This window comes from Melopsittacus undulatus, chromosome 12 (assembly GCF_012275295.1).
Source record: "Melopsittacus undulatus isolate bMelUnd1 chromosome 12, bMelUnd1.mat.Z, whole genome shotgun sequence".
NCBI classification, from domain to species: domain Eukaryota; kingdom Metazoa; phylum Chordata; class Aves; order Psittaciformes; family Psittaculidae; genus Melopsittacus; species Melopsittacus undulatus.
This window is the reverse complement of record NC_047538.1, coordinates 15154028-15168822: the sequence shown is the minus strand read 5'-3', so window position 1 is coordinate 15168822 and position 14795 is coordinate 15154028. Positions and strand designations below refer to the sequence as shown.

The following is a 14795-nucleotide window of genomic DNA, read 5'->3' as shown; positions in this document are numbered from 1 at the left end:
CTATGATGGCAGATATCCTATTACTGAATCTGGAACACAAGTAAATAGTTAATAAAGAGAAGCACGTAACTGAAGCATTGCCAAGCACACCAAAACTATTACAGAGAAAAATAGTAGCCCGTTCTTTAGCCACTTAATTTATAATATTAACTGAATATTTATAACTAAAATCAATAGTAAGTTGGCTTCAGCTAGAGCCGAGATGCTTGAACCACTGCCACAGCCAGGATAAATGCAGTTAAGACTGCAACACACTGCTAAGAACTATAGTAAGTCTGAAAACAACTCCCCTCAATAAGTTACTGAATTTAACTAAAAAAAAATAGTGGAGTACACGTAACATTTTAACTTTTAAAGCCAGCACGATACACAATGGAGTGAGCTCATCATCAAGTACCTCAGAGCATTTTGTGCCTTGTTTGCCTCATACAATCAGAAAATACATCTCTCAACCTCCCCAGTGTTTTCAATACCTACAAACTGGAACATGAGTAGTTTTCAGTACCTTTCGGTGACTTTTTCTTGCCAAGCTGGCATCAAAGGCTCACTGTATGTTAAAACGATTACTTTATCAGATTCTTTTATATGGCAAGTTCCAACTACCCACCACCAGCACAAAACCAAAATGCCATCACATAACCATACGGAAACAAGGGTTGCATGGCACTTTAACGTGCTCTAATAACTATTATTGAATAAATTGAGAACAAAAGTTCCCTGAGATAAAGAGGCTCGCTGCTAAGTCCTCCTCTGCGCCACGGGCTGTGAGGGGAAGAGGCCACCGCCGCCGGGGCTGTGGCGCGGGGGGGGAAGGCAACACACACAATCCCTCATGAACCCGTTCACTCCGCGCCAGGCCGCTCCACGAGCTCGGGCTCTCCCCTCTCATGAAGGGAACGGACACCAGAGAGTTCCGCAGCCCGCACCCGAGGTGCCTCCGCCATGACCGTCCGACCCCGCGCTCCCGCAGAGGGAACAGCCACACTCACCTAGCGCATACCGCGGACACCAGCACATCCCCACGGCTTCCGGGAGGAGCTCAAAACAACGCCAGTCCCTATTGGCTTCGGGCGCCCCGCCCCGCCCACCCTTTGGAGCTCTATTGGGGGGCGGATCTCCCGCCTCTCCTCCCAACGCTCCTATTGGCTGTCCTCACACAGGTGCCAGGTGAGCACCGCCCTCCCCGTCTCCCCCACTGGCCCGGCCCGGGCTGGGCGGGGCGCCGTGAAGGGCCGTGGCTTCCCGCTCTGCGCCTGGACCTGAGGCGCTGCCGGCACGGCGTGAGGAGAGCTGGCCCTGCGGTGTTGCCAGAGGCGGTACCGGGTGCTGGAGGCACGTCACCTTCCACACAGCCGTTACATGTCAGTTCCATGGCCGTAACAGTGGATTGGATAAGAGCCTGGTATTGGATAGTACATAAGCTGCATCTGGGCTGCCTCAGCCTGTTTCCAGTGTATTTTCTTTCAAGGTATGAAATAATAACGTCAAAGGCCTGATCTGAGCTTCAAAAGGCTCATATCTCTGAGGGCTGATACAGCTGGGATTGGGTTGTTGACAGTGAGTTCGGGTGTAGCTACATACTTCTAGAATCAGGTCACTGTGTGGGATGTGTGTTACCTTCGGGAGAGGCTCCACTTCCAGAAAGGCCAAAGTCACTGATCCCTGTGCTTGCAATGGGCATGAATTCAGGCCAGGACAGCTTTCCTGAGCATTGAGGAAAACACAAGTTGACAAAGTCAAGTTTGCTCTCAGTTATTAAGCACAGCATGATCAGAGTGAAATATTTAGTAATTGTACTTAAATCAGCAGATGTAGGCTGGGATTGGATCCGTGCCACCTTTATGTCCTTTCATGGTGAAATACAAACTTACTTGTGGGTATTTAAAACAAGATTTCAAACTTTATTTCACTTTTTTCAAAGGTACCAATAGAGGACTTCAGTGGAGTCTGTGAATTAACAATGTTTAATGGTGAAGCCTAAAGAGAAGACCAGAAAATCTTTGATTGCTCTTCTGAGTTCTAAATGAATACACACAAGATATGGAACACTAAAGAAAAGAACTCCTAGATGTATATGAGCATGTAATGTGGCATGGGAGGCTAAACCTTTCATCCTGCATGCAAAAAACCTGGTATCAGTTGTTAGCTTTATAACTGGCCTAGCAGCTGACATTGAGCAAGTTCATCTCAATGCTTTCTTTCTCCAACATCAGCAATGGGATTATAGCATTGACCTTTGCAAGGTCTTCTGAGATCTACTGCTGAAAATTGCTGGGTGAGTGTATTATCATAATTCTTTGTACTATTGCTTTTGAAACACAATAATAGATTGTTATTACTTTATATATATAAACTTTTATATAAATAAACCTAAAATATGCTTCTGTTTTCAGGTACGGAGTTATTTAAAACAGTAACAAGCAATTAGATGATAGCAAATAGCAATAAGTTGTGCCAGGAGAGGTTTATATTGGATATAACAAAAAATTTGTTCATCAAAAGGATTGTCAAGCATTAGAACAGGCTGCCTGGGGAAGTGTTAGATATCCGTCCCTGGAGGTGTTTAAAAGACGTGGACATGTGGCACTTAGGGACATGGTTTAGTGATGGATTTAGCAGTGCTGGGTTAACAGCTGGACGCAATTAAATCTTTTCCAACCTAAACAATTCTCTGAACCTGTAATAGACAAAATTATACAAATTTTTAAACCCCAATTACATTAAAATTGGTAAAATGCATGCACATTAAATGTAATTTAATGTTTTTTGGTGTCACTCTGTCTCTCAAAGTATAGACTCTTCACTGTGACCAAAAATTACTTAGTTTCTATGCTTGATACTCATTAAAAATCTTCAGATGATAGGTCTGCATACCTTTAGTAAGAGTTACATTCATTGGGAGAAGAAAAGGAACTGTCCATAGGCTTAAAACTTAATGGTATTAGTTTTTACTTGTTTATTTGTTTGAGTTGGTGTTTGGTGGTTTTGTCTTTTTTTAATACATCTGTAAAGTTACAATAATTTCAGAATAATTTAAACTTTTTTTTTAGGAAGCTTCACAAAACTCAGCCCATTGCAAGTATTTGTGAATACTGGATTTGGTAGCCATTCAGACTCTCTTCTGTTTCTTGTGTCTACTTTTGTTCTGCCTAAAACAGATCACTTACTGTTGTCCTTTCAGACTCTGTCCTAGGAGATCTGTGTATAGCTCCCTTTGTCAAACTCTTAATACGTTGATCCCAAGTAGGCAGTGATACTGTACCCACTTCTGGTGCCTTTAATGAAGAGAGTGGTACTGGCTGCCAGTGCAGAACATCTGTTGGAGATAACAAGCAGAAGTTTAGTGAAAAGCTTGTAGAATTGTCCTGAATTAGTCTCAAAACCAAAAATAGTCCTGTTACTTGTTTGAAACCTTTGTTCTGTCTTTTAAGTGCTGGAATGCATGTTGTTCGTAATGCATAAACCATACCTTAACTGGATTAATTATCTTTTTCCTGTGAGCTCTCAGTGGTTGCTAAAGAGGGGAGAGACACCAGTGACTTGGATACTAGAGATCAGTTCTTGCTCTGATCCTATCTCTGTCAGTTGTCTAGATGATGTAAGATCTTTACTGGTAAAATCTGCAGCTTAGTGGATGAGTGGACAATTCACATAACTGATTAGTTACAGCAGGATTTGATGTGCCCAATTAAGTTACCCTGGTCAAAAAAAAAAAAAGGGGGCATTTTTAATGTCAGAAAATGTGAGCAAACACATCTGGAAATAAAGACTGCAGGGATAGGGCTAGCTTGGCCAACAGTACTTCTGAAAATGATTTAGCTGTTACTATATATAAATGTTTCAGCATGACCTCTCAGGGCAATACCGTGCTAAACGTGACTAATGTAATCCTGTAACGTATAAAATGCAGAATAGATGGGGGAGAGAGAGGAGTGGTGCTGCTTTTGTCCACAGCACTGGTGACACTGCACCACTTCTGGCATGCACGGTTTGGGATGAGTGGAAAAACACTATAAATATTTTCAAGGAGGAACATAAAAATAATGAAGGGGATAAATAACAAGATACAAAATAGGGATGCAGGTAGCTCAGGAGGCTGAGCGGTGACTCCATCACAGCGCACAGACCACCGCAAATAGTGAAAAGGTCAAGTTAGGCAAATTCGTAGGGCTCAGGTGCCTGTGTTGCCTGGCTTCACTGCACCTGTCTCAGCGCTCAGTTCAGACATCAGCTGGGCCCGGAATCTCCCGGTCCACAGCAGTGAAAAGTACGATTTAGCTTTGCAAGAACAGACCTCTGGCTGTGGGGCACGGCGCAGTGCTGCAGGCCGGTCAGTGCCCCCAGCCGCTGAGGTGACAGCACAGCGGCACTGCGCCGCTTCACCGGGCGGCACTGCCTGTCCGGGCGGCCCCAACCCCCCTCTCGCTTCAGGAGCGCTTCTCGCCGGACTGCGGCGGCTCCTTCGCCCGCTCCCGCCCTTCGCTGCCCTCCGCCCCGCGCGGACGGGCAGTGTGGCCAGCCAATGCGGCGCGGAGCCGGCCTGCAATGCACCAATGAGGGCTTGGTTGCTGGGCGCGAGTGCGGAGGGACTACCCAATAGGAAAATTCGTGGGGTGCGAGCAGCGCGCCTGGCTGCGTGCTGGCCGCGGACGGGCAGCGCTGGGCAGGGGTCGGTGGCGGCGCTGCTGGCGGGTGGCTGGCTCGGTGCGCCCGCGGTCGCCTGGGCTGTGGTGACGGCACCGGGCGCGCCATGGTGCGCAGCCTCCCGCTGGGCCTTGTCCCTCAGGTGTGAGTGTTGAGGAATGATAACCCCCGCGTAAAAAAAAGAGTTGGAAAGACGGTACCGACATGGTCCGACCGGGAAACGCGTTCCCCTCTCTCGGCGGGCCGGGCCTGAGGGACACTTCACCGAGCAGTAATTCCGGGAGGGCACGCGTGGTTCCGCGTTGCGCTTGGACCTTTATTTAGAGCGGCCTTGAGGGCCGCCGGGAGGACCGCGCTCCCGCGGGGGCGGCGAGCGGCCGGGCTGGGTGCGGGGCGGGATCGGGTAGCAGCGGGTATTTTTGAGAGAGGAGAGATTCTCCTGCGTGCGCTAAAACCGCAGCCGGAGATCGCAGTAGAGAAGGTAAATGCGAGAAAAGGGTTAATGATTGCTTCCCTCCTCCCCTCCCGGCTGGATAAAGATGGTCTTGGATACCCTTTGTAAATAGGAATGTAGAGGTGGGAGGGGAAAATCAGTCCGACTCAGTCTACTACGTTGCTTCGGTGGGTAGGGAGGCGGTAGCGAAAGGCTGATACCGCCTGGGCGCTCTCCCCGGCGGAGGCGCTGAGGGACGGACGCGCCTTCCGCGGGAGCTGGGCACCCGCCGGGCTGCGTCGGAGCGGGGGTAGTGAGTGGCGGGTTGGGAGCTCCGCAGCGGGGCTCCTGCTGCCGGGAACTGGAGGTGAGAGAGGAGGACAAGGGGTTGCAGTTGATGTGCTGCCCAGCGGCTGCCGAGTGTTTTATTGAAGAGTTGGTGTGGGGGTCCCCTCGTCTTTTTTCTGGAGCACCCGCCTCCTTGAAGCCGGCAGAAGACAGAGAAATAAGAGAAGACGGAGGAGATGGTGAGCAATCACTGGGTTGGGAGGAATGAATGAGGTTGCCGGGCTATTTTCTGTGAGAGGTTCCTGCAGGGTGTAGTACGTTCGGGATGATTTTGCATCACGATTGCAGGCTAGCCTTCTTTGTCTGCTAAAGACTGCTGGTTAAGGTTTAACAGCGTTCATCAGTTTATTGTGAGATACACAACGAGGAGTTATGTATACAAATGGCTAAAACTGCGTGCGGAAGCCACACACACAAGCAACCCCTAAACAAACCAGTATTGTGTTAATCCTGCAAAATATGATGGGCAGCTCTTGTCATGGAGGGAAGTCTTTGCTCAGGTTATTTGTGGCATGCATAGGAGATGAGTCTCTTAGTAGCAAAGACTAAAGAAAACTATCCAATTTCTTCACAGACGTGAAATCCATTACAGACTTAAAAGCAGAAGTTCGGTTTTATTTTTCATTATTGTTTTAATTTTTCCTGCAGTATGATTCAAGTCTAATGTTTGCAAAACTTGATCAACTCTCGCAAATGTTGACTTCTAGCATGCATATAGTAAAGACTGTCCTTTCTCGTTTTTTTCTGATGTAGACTCTTGTTTGCATGTGTGGAAGGGGGGGGATTCTTACAACATGCACTTTGCTTTTCACAGTTTACTGTGATGCCTTAGGTATGTCACAATACAAAATGTGATCATTAACATGTAAAAAAAATAAGCATTTTTTATATCAAGTGAAGACCTGTTTTTATACTAATAATATCTTCAACTCTAGATACAAGTTTTGGAGGGAAAAACTGCTGTTTTGTGTTAATGGGAATGCTTTAGAGTAAAAATCATTATTCTAAATGACATAATATTGACATTGGCTGATTGTATCTTCTTGAGGATGAAGTGCTGCAGTCTGTATTAAGTGCATTAACCCTTTAAGGTTCCATGAATTTAAACATATTTTGTTTACAGATTTGTGCAGGACTGCATGGTGCAGTACTAAAAACTGGAATTTTAGTGGCTTTAGGAATGTTGTTAGTGTACTGCAAAAGAAAAATTGCAGCTTCATCTTAATTCTGCTGTGGAAAAAGATTAATTCTAATAAGGTAACACAGGATATAGATGGGGAATAAAGTGACTGAAAGGACTAGATAGTTTGGAGTTTGTACAGAAAAATGTAAGTTTTGAACTATGATCCTCATCATGCGAGATATTTCGATGGATGGTTGTTAAATTTATTTTAAGCAACATCTCTGTAAATGCTTGTCTGAAATATTTAAATTATATGCTCCATTACGCAAATGCGTTCAGCATACCATTGCTTGGCTAAAGGAATCTATCAGGAGGGCAAGGTTTAGAAGGACAATACAGTTTTGACTGCAGAGTTTATCCCCATGCATTGTTCAGAGATGCATAGAATGTATTTTATTTGACATTAGTGATCTTTATGGAGTTGACTTTGCTGAATTTTATTTTTATGTCATAGTTGCTGTCAACATAAACAACTGAATTCCAAGTAATGTAACAATAAATGTAACCTACTATTTAGCTAGAATAGATGAAAAATAGTTCCCTTTGATTTTTTTTTCATCTATTCATTCAGAATCTTTGCATTAGATTTCAGTCTCAGCAGTTCCTTAGTACTGGAAGAACTGGTAAGAGTTACAAATAGAGGGAGATTCCCATTATATTAAGACAATGTACTAGACATGGCAAAATTTTGCTTATACTTTAAATTTGATGCAAACTGCAGCTTAGAGAAGATATCCTGAAGACCATCTGCATGCATATTACAGTTATATAAAACTAAGCTTCTGTGTTTGATTTTATGTAATGCAACACATTATTTCTGCAGTGCTTTTGATGGATCTTGGTTAGTGTCAGAATTGATAGGCTGTGAGGAAAACCTGTGAGAAATCTTGTGCTACCAGGTTTATAATTTGTTGCCCTTAATATTTTATTATGTGAGTATAAATCATTGACACAAACACTGTAAACAAATGCTGTAGCAGCTAAGTGTGAGATTACATTTAGCTTATGTCTTTACAGTTCAACCAGCGTATGACAGTATCTTGTCTAGTGTGAGTGCCTTGTATTCCTAATAGCCATCATGGTAATCTTCAAAGCAGAAAGGTTAGGTCAGGTTGTTTTTTTTTTCTTACTTTATTGCCTGTCCCTACAGAAGAAGGGGGAGGAAAAAAGGCCAACTCTAGGCTTATACCAATATGGATAGGGAAAGCATTTATCAGATGTGTTGCATGCAGTGCCTTGTTCAGACTTCATGTGAGTCACCTGAGAATTACTACTGAGGTTTCTGTTAAGATTAAAATCCACACATCTTTAGAAAGTGCTCTTTCCTTAATGCAAAGCATTTAGAGTATACATATAACTTGGCAAACATCTTCAGAAAAGACCGTTAGCAATATCATGGGTTTAAGCATTAAAACAAGAACAAGGAGACTGGGAAGTATTATCTTAAATTCCAGGTAGGATGTGGTATACATGTGTGCTGAAGCAAGGATAGACACCTCACCAGTTGAAAAAGTAGCAACTGCCTCACGTAATGAAATGTTTTTTATTTTCCTCAGTTAGCTTGTGTGAACAAAGACAAACCTGAAAAACTGTGGTGCAAGGCTTGTGTTTGTCCTTTTTGCTCTAGTCCTAGCATTTCACAATCAGTGCAAGCTGTATAGCTGCTTCTGGTTCTATATGCTGAGGTTCTGGAGGTCTAGATTTTCTTCATTAGCTTAGGTTGCATTCATTTTAAATAGTATGAAAGACAAAAAACTAATGCTAATGAATCTCATTCTTTTTCCATGTCTGCTTTTCTGCAACCTTTTAAGGAAAGGCAGCTTAATTTGGTGGTATCCAGTCATTTGAAAGGCTACCAGTCAACTCTCTGGCAGTCACATTTTCAAGAAGTAGCATTTTTGGTGTGTAAATGGCTAATCATTTAGTAGTAAGTGGACAGCATCTATTACTCATCATTAGTTTGTACACACTACATCAAACAATATAATTTTAGAATCCTGATGAGGCTCATTGATTACCACTGTGTTGCAGGATAGTTTGACATTTTGTTCTACCAAAATACATACCGTTCTTGGAACATCTTGGGAATAAAAAAAATGTACAAGAGACCCAGGAGAATGGGTGGCATTCTAAAATATTTTAATCTCTTTTAGAGAATATTTCAATTTAGTTAATGAAGCTCATATCTAGTCGCTACAAGGAACATGACTGAATAGATTCATAGCTGTCATTACTGGGAGCATACCAGTACTGAAACAAATGGCCTCTCTCTGAAAATAATGAATGTTAACTAAGCGAGGCATCATTATATGCCTGGAAATGACTGGCTTTACTGATATTTATCTTTAACTGATTACTATATCAAATTCTGTGAAAGTGTTTATACCCTCATATTTTCCTATGCAATTATATTTTTTGTTGTCTAATCTAGATAAAATCAGTGGAAATGTCACTGGCTCAAGTAAGAGCCATCTAAAGTTGATTCAGAGAGGTTGGCTGCAATGAACCAAGGGATTAGCTTAATCATATCTTTCAAAATCAGGCCCTCAGACGAATTAACCTAGAAAAACAAAATCACTGGGTACTTCTGTATGTATCTAAAACTGTGTTTTCTCACAAGTGGACTTTTTGTACAGGAAATGTTTATTAGCAGTAGTACACTGAGGAAAGAACCTGCAAGCCTGTGTGTGTGCAGCTCTGCATCTCTCCAGATACTTCTTTGTGAAGACTCTTGGTCTGATTCTGCAAGTCTTAATCCTCTGTCATCAGCTGGTATTAATTACCATGAGAAGAGTGATTTTTGAATATAGAACATATACAGAAAGAGGACAATTGTAATATTTAGTTGACAGATTTGAGGCTGAGTAGTCCAAGAAAGTAATATTCATCCAACATTTGCCTAATGGTGATAACTGCTGATGGCAGTATTGCAAGGTACTAAGATCCCTTAAGAGCACATGGGTAGGATTGTGCTTCTCTGCTTCACTCTCCAGTTTATATTGCCCTGGGAAGACCTTTCTGTTTCTGAACTATGTGCAGTATGCTTTATCTCTACAGATCTGGTAGACAACTCAAGATCTTTGCTCCGTAAGGTCCTTGACTGCAGTGTCAAAATTTTCTGTGCGTATTTCAGCCTATGTTGTTTATAATTATGCTTTTCCTGCATCATTTTGTTTTGGAAGCTGCAAAAGGGTTTCTATGAGCTACTGTGCAGATACATGCCAGTGCACCGCTGATCTATTAGCTTATGGTTTGCAGGTCAGGGAGAAATTGAGATTTTGCTATCTAAGTAATATCGTCTCTTTGCTGCTTCAGTGCTTACATGACATCTCAAGTTGGTTGAAGATTAAAAGGATGCTGTCAAGGTATCTTTCACAGTTTCATTTTTATTATTTATTTTGTTTGCTTTATTATTGCTGTCATAAGCCATTGGAAGCTTGAAGTCTAGTGCCTTGCCAACAGGCCTTTGTCCTCCAGAACAGTTAGTGTTTAGCTGCTTATGGTTTATTTAAGAGTTTTGAAGCATTTACTGTCTTCTGAAATACATTACTGAAGAGTTACAGCTTAAACATTGCAAGCGAGAGGGGAGAAGTGAGTAAATCAGTTTGGGGCCAGTCCTAGCATTGTGTCGTTATAGTAAACTAAAAGTGTTTCTTCTTTTCCTTATTTCTTTCAGAATTTAGTAATTTGTGAATATAGAATTAGCCATTAGTGCACAGTCATCCATGAGAGTGGACTTCCCAGGGGATTGATATCAAGACCTGCATTCTTAGTTGGATATATCTTGAATTTTTACCAGTGCCAGTGGTATTGACTGAGATGCTGAGCAGTAGCTTCATTTGGGGTACTGGCCAGGAAAAGGTATCTTTACAGGATCTTACAGGATCTGGGCTTTATTTTTGCTATCATCAGAGCAAAGATCATGGAGGTTTTGTACTGAAAAATGATAACTTGTTGCTGTAAGCAAAGCTTTTCTTGATTGATTGACATTTGTTGCAATGTGAAGTTAGTGAAACTAGAGCTACTGTTTCCAGTAATCTAATTGCCTGTTCATCTGCTCTGGCAGTGTAATTTCTGCCCATAAGTTGGAAGCATATCAGCTCAGTTCCTTCATGGGACCTTCTCATTACAGTAAACATTCTCTATTTAATTTACATTATGTAGTGATAAAATTTTAAGTAACTGCTATTCAGAACAGTGACAGATGCAGTCACACAGACTTTTACTGGCTTATTCCTATGGCTAAGAAACTGTATTGCAATGTTTAATTAATCAACAGTATCTTCATCTACTGGATTCACAGCTTGATGAGAGCTGAATGTATATAGTGATACTGGGTAGGCTGTTTTTTGCAAGTTTTAAATGAAAAAGTAATTATCTTTTTGGCAGTATGCAGAGTAGGAAAGGTTGCAGAGGTTCCCCAGAGAAAAGTGAGTTGTGGAGTGGCTTCAAATGTGAGTTCATAAAGTGTGGGCTGTCTTGGGGAGATAGGAGAACCTGTGATGATACTTAAGTTGGGATAGCTACAGTAATTTCAGTCATTGCAGTTAGATGGCTTAGTTAGAAAGGGCAACCACTTCAGGCTGCAAATAAAAGCAATGGATAGGGATGGACTGACTTCCCTGGAGGTTGATTCAGTCTATGAGTTTGAATCAAGTGGTTTAACTGACACTTGGAAGGAGTCTTTCTTCTCTCTCTGCTGAGTAGCAAATACATACAGTATATGGAGACTAGCTTCCAAAATCAAGCATGTATGTCAGGTGCTGAGAGTGAGACAGCGTGAGTATTATTCTTGCTATGTATACATGAAAACCTAAGAACTTTTACCTGGTGGGTATTGTAGTTGGTCATTGCTGAGTTGATTTTTTTTGTAGACAGCTGTTCATGCCCCTTACCTATGAGGTTAATTGTAAAAGGTTGAAAGAGAAAAAATAAGTCTGGTCATTTTTGTGCAGTTGTCTGAACTTTGAAAGGATTCTCTTGACAGCTGGTTGAGTTTCTTGTGATGTAGCATCACAATCATTACTCGTAGCAGTCTGGTGGAATCCATAAGCTTGCTACTGTGAGAGTTTCTGTTTTGCTGTTCCTGAGAGGGAAGCCTTAAATGAGACTGCATATGGAGAGAAAGGTGGGCATGAGCATGACTTAGTGGTGTTACCTTGGGGCGTGTCAAGGAGAATCGCTTGGATGCCAGCAGGAGAATCACAGGAAATACAGGTGTCTCACAAAATTAAAATAGTGTGGGGTGGTTATTTTTTGTTTGTTTTTTTTTTTTGAGTGCTTCTCTAGAATCTGTATAGAACACTATTTATTGGTGTAGACACTTTAAACAATATCCTGCTCTTTCCTTTGACATATAATGCTAACATTTTGTTAATCTTCTATAGTGGGTTAAAATGGCAAAAGCTCAGATTGCTGAAATAGGAAGTCTTTTGTCTCTTGTGTCTGGATCTGTTTCTCTGTTTTGATAGGTTGGTGAGTGAGTGTTCTGCTATGCATCTACTCTGAAGTATGTAAAAGAAAAATGCTTAGATATGCTAACATTAAGAGTTTTGCATAAAGTTGTGCTGATAACATTATACTTTTCAATACTTGATAAATCTTTGGCTTATGGTTAGTATTCTGCTGTTGTACATTGCTGGCAAGTTGTGATTTAGAAATGAACTCTATTTAAAAAAGTGAAATAATTTCACATTTCTTCTACAAATCTTAATCTGATGCAAGGAAACTTCAGTCATGTTGGTCAGTAAAATGACAATAACCATCCATAAAACTTTGATTCAGTTCTGTATAGCAGTATCCTAATAATGGTCTCAAGGTACTGAAAGCATAGTTTTATTGTATGCAGTAGCTATAAATTTAAGAGTTTTCCAGTATGTTAAAGACATATATTATTCTGCCTGAATAAATATCACATTTGACTCTATTTTATTAATGTAATGTCAAGTGAAGTCTCAAACATGAATCCTAGCTTAAACTGGCATTGTTCTGCTGCTTTGCACCACAGGCTGGGTCATGCCATTCTGGTATAACTCCTCCATGTATTTTTAGACTGGTTCTTCTTTAATTCAGTGTGACAATACAAGTAGAGTTATTGACAGCAGCTAAAGTGAAACCATTATGACTGTAATCAATAACACACCTGCAGAGAATAACAACTACTACCAGGCACATATTTTGTATTGATTCAGAAATTTATGTTGTCTCTACTACACCCAGTCTGCTACTTCCATAATTTATGTAATAAAATTTCTACTTTAGAGAAGCTGTTACTAACTTAAATACCAAGAAATGATGACATATCAAGATGTAAATTGCATATTGAAGATTTTAGTACAAGCAGAAATAGCACTTGCTAAATTCCTGTGGGTTCTGATTCAGGACCAAGGCACTTCCTTACTGCAGGCTGAGAGATAATAGAAGTAAAAAGCTATGTTCCCTGTCCTCAGGCAGTATTTTAGAGGTGAAGGGTAAGATGTTGTTTTTAATGTGATGTGATTGAATTGTATAATCTGTAAATTTGAAACCATGATAGACTTCATCTGTAACAATCACCCTTATTCCAGTTCGGACCTCAAAGTTGAATGTTAACTTTTTCTCTTCGTATGGATACATCTTACGAGTACCTTCCAGCTTCAGATATTCTGTGATTCTGTAATCTTTCTGTGCCTATCTCGAGCAGAAGAACACATATCCTCTGATTTTCTTTTCCAAGCCTGAAGTCAGTGAAATTGAGGAGAAGGTACAGATTATGATCAAGAATTTGGGAATACCAGTGTTGCTTGAAAGTAATACCTAGCTTCGTGGAGATGTGTTTTTATGCCCTTACTTGCTAACTCTGCATATGTTTTGTTGGTCAGATGACTAGCCATGAGTCCAATGGAAAATTACTATGTATTTATACTGAATAGAATAAAAGCTCTTGATGGGCTTTAAGCATGATAAGAAAGCATCAACAGTGTATCACAAATAATCTTGGTGTATGAAGCTTCAAATTCAGTTGTTCATGCAGATTCATGAGTACTTTATTAATTCTTTATTTGAATGGCAAATGGAAGACTCAAATGTCCAGCTACTGCATGCACTGGCTTCCTAGATATACAGCCTTCTATTTCTTATTGTTTTATGTTCAATTATACCTACAATTTGACAATAGGGGTAATCTCAGTGTCGTGCAGAGAAATACAGATGACTTCAAACTTGCTATTCTTCAGGTTATTTAATAATACTGTAGTTCTTGGTTAACTTCTAGAGCTCATTTGTTGCCTATTCTCTGTTTAGTGGCATTATATGAAAACTATGTGTTATAGGAACAATTACAGTATAAAAGGACTGTTTTGTGCTTCACATGTTCAAGGCTCACTACCAAGAAGTTAAGCATCAGGCCTGTTTATTTAGTTAAAAATGCATTTGCAAATCAATTTGAGTCCTTAGACTACTGAACTGTGAGGAGCTTTTAGCATAAAGCTTATTATTTTTTATGTCAGAATATAACTGTATTTGTATACATTTGGAAGACTTGAGGTCATATAGGAAACACAAGAATTCTGTGGCCTTTTTCTCCATGCTTGTTGAAAACTGCACAGTTTTGAATGCATTTAGTACATTACCAAACCTGAGTAGAGAAAAGCTCAGAGGTACTTAAAACTGTGAACAACTTCAAAATCAAAGTTTCCATTTATACTATTGTAAACTATTCAATTAAGTGCAATTTCCAGTTGGGGTTGTATAATGCAGAGAATATTGAACATCCGCATTTGCCTCAGGCTGTCTAGTGGACTATATTGCCCGCAATTAAACAGATGAGCGCACAAATAAGGATAGGCATCCTTCCAAACAGTTCTAGCTATATTTAGCAAATTCTTTTCATTACCCCGTCTGTAGGACGGTAGTGATGTTGGTAACCTGAACATTAGCCAATAGAGCTGTGAGTTGCCTAAGCTCTGTCCTACAAGATGTTTCACTTTCCTATATTATTTTGACCTTGTATTGTCTCCCTTTCTTTTTATGCCCCAAGTGAGAAATGAGCTTTACTTTCTCCATCTGAATCTAGAAATAAGAAGCCAGTTCTCTGTGCCCCAAAGGAACAGCAAGAACTTGAAAATTTCACAAGTTAAATGTTCTGAAATTTATGAATGGTAAAACCAAGGCAGGGGGCAATACAGAGAAGTCTTTTAGTGGAAACTA

General features: G+C 41.0%; 1 protein-coding gene across 3 annotated transcripts in view; it reads left to right on the top strand.

Moving 5' to 3' along the window:
• The first annotated feature begins 1930 nt into the window (after positions 1 to 1930).
• The window catches only part of ARVCF (ARVCF delta catenin family member), a 278579-nt gene continuing 265714 nt past the window's right edge, over positions 1931 to 14795 (top strand). For 2 of the 3 annotated variants that reach the window (XM_034068130.1, XM_034068129.1), the window contains exon 1: positions 1931 to 2275. The gene's annotated coding sequence lies outside the window, so the exon portion shown is untranslated. Of the gene's footprint in view, positions 2276 to 5109; positions 5605 to 14795 lie in introns of those variants that run through there. The other variant, XM_031047772.2, reaches the window with a different exon arrangement.